General features: G+C 33.5%; 1 protein-coding gene across 3 annotated transcripts in view; it reads left to right on the forward strand.

Annotated features, from left to right (window-relative positions):
* Lrrk (Leucine-rich repeat kinase) overlaps positions 1 to 2,500 on the forward strand; it is a 638,733-nt gene that overhangs the window by 355,499 nt on the left and 280,734 nt on the right. The window lies entirely within an intron of this gene.

Below are 2,500 nucleotides of genomic sequence, written 5' to 3' on the forward strand. Positions count from 1 at the left end.
GTGAATAGACGTAGCTTTAAAGATGTTTGGTGTTATTTAATGTTTTTTTTTTTTTTCATTTTCTTAATCGTGAAAGATTTTGAGTTGAAGAGGTAATTCTTTAAAGGCGTGGTAGCACTCTGACAATGGAACTTTTTTTTTTATCAATACTGAAGGTACCATTACTGTCATAGCAGTGCTGAGATTAATTTATTTATTGCTATTGAAATTAAAATCATAGACTTTGTTTATGAAATGTTGCGAGTTGAGTTGTTTACTAGTGAAAAGGTCATATTGCTTTGTCAGTTCCTGTATAGAATTCTGGTCTCACTGATTTTAATCATCGAAGTACATGTGACCTAGACCCTTGATATCACCATAACATTTCTCTCTCTCTCTCTCTCTCTCTCTCTCTCTCTCTCTCTCTCTCTCTCTCTCTCTCTCTCTCTCTCTCTGTATGGCAAAATTCTTTCTTGCAGTTGATGAAATTTCAGTATCAAAATATGTTGCATTTCTTCCCAATTGATTACTTATTTAAAGTCGATCATTTTGCCCTTATTTGTGGTTTCATAATGATCTATTTGTGATTATCGGTTTTTTACATTTTCCTTCTTACATTGCATCATTCCATTTTTTTCTCTACCTCTTGTATTGTTAAAGTTTTTATAGTTTATATAAGAGATATTTATTCTAACGTTGTTACTCTTCTTGAAATATTTTATTTTCCTTTTTTCCTTTCCTCACTGGGCTATTTTCCCTGTTGGAGCCCCTGGGCTTATAGCATCCTGCTTTTCCAACTAGGGTTGTAGCTTAGCAAGTAATAATAATAATAATAATAATTTGTGTCAGTTGAGCCCTGCCAGACGCTGTATCGCCAGCGACCGGCGATACATCGACTTGGTCGCGTTTTGCCATTGAATATGAAATATTAATTCTCTAATTTTGGGGGTTCGCGATTAGGGCTGGCTCCCTAACGCTTTGCCCTGGCTTATGGATTCTTCCCACAGCTGTAGGAAGAAGCCCTTGCGTCATCATCGATCTGCAACCCTTATTATACGAATCAACCCAATATGGGAAGGTTTTTCTTTGTTGATTCTTCCTAAGAGGCAACACAGTCCCTAGTGCTTGGGTAGTTCTGCTTGAAATTCGTAGGAAAATGTGGTTATTGACTGTTCATTTCTGTATTCCCTATCTTAGTCTTCTAAGTATTCTTCAAAATGGGAAGATATAATGGAATAAAAATCCAAAAATATAGAAAAATTAATAAAACTCATTTGGAAAATGTGTATATTTTACTAGTTAAATGATGCACTAAAATTCACTAACCTTTTAAGTGTGTCAACTTCGAATGACAATAGAACACTTAAAAACATCTATAACTAGATGGGCACTCAGTAGAGCGCAGACCTCCGCCACGGCAGCTTAATTCTCGACATTTTGGTCGACCTTGACTGAGCTGTTTTCCTGGTTCGAGTCCTAGTAACTAGGTTGTAGCTTAGCTAGCATTATTATTATTATTATTATTATTATTATTATTATTATTATTATTATTATTATTATTATTATTATTAATATTATTATTATTATTATTATTATTATTAGCTAAGCTACAGCCCTAGTTGGAAAAGCAAGATGCTATAAGCCCACGGGCTCCAATAAGGAAAAATAGGCCAGTGAGGAAAGGAAACAAGGAAATATATAAATTACAAGAGAAGTAATAACAATCAAAATAAAATATCTTGAGATCTTTGAAATAATAATAGTAATAATAATATTCCAGCTGTGCTCAATTTGTGGAATGATCTTCCTAATCAGGTAGTTGAATTTGTGGAACTTCAAAAGTTCAAACTTGCAGTAAATGTTTTAATGTTGAACAGGCTGACTTGAAGTCTCTTTTTATAGTTTATCGATGAAAGACTTGTTTTGATGTTGTTACTGTTTTTGAAATATGTTATTTTGTTTTAATTGTTCATTACTTCTCTTGTACTGTAGTTTGTTTATTTCCTTTCCTCACTGGATTAATTTTCCTTGTTGGAGTCCTTGGGCATATAGTATCCTATTTTTCCAACAAGGGTTGTGTCTTATAATGATAATAATAATAATAATAATAATAATAATAATAATAATAATGATAATAATCTTGGAGAGCTTCTTTATATCTGTACACTTTAAAAGATATTAAACCTGACGGTTCATTTAATATTGCATATCTAGGAAAACATGATTAAGTTTCCTATTCTCTAAGAATTTTATTTGTTCGTTGAATCCCGGAAGCACTTTTCTGGTATATAATCTTGAATACTAAATTGACATTCTGAAAGCTTGCTTTATATCTTTACCTCCGCCAACGAAGTTGGAAGGAGGTTATGTTTTACCCCTTGTTTGTGTGTGTGTGTTTGTTTGTGAACAGCTTCCTTACTACAATTTCAATCGTTGAGTAATGAAACTTGCAGGGTCAATGTCAAGGTCGAGCAAGAGGTCGAGAAATAAGCTGCTGCGGTGGAGGTCTGCGCTCTCCTGA

This window comes from Palaemon carinicauda, chromosome 41 (assembly GCF_036898095.1).
Source record: "Palaemon carinicauda isolate YSFRI2023 chromosome 41, ASM3689809v2, whole genome shotgun sequence".
NCBI classification, from domain to species: Eukaryota; Metazoa; Arthropoda; class Malacostraca; order Decapoda; family Palaemonidae; genus Palaemon; species Palaemon carinicauda.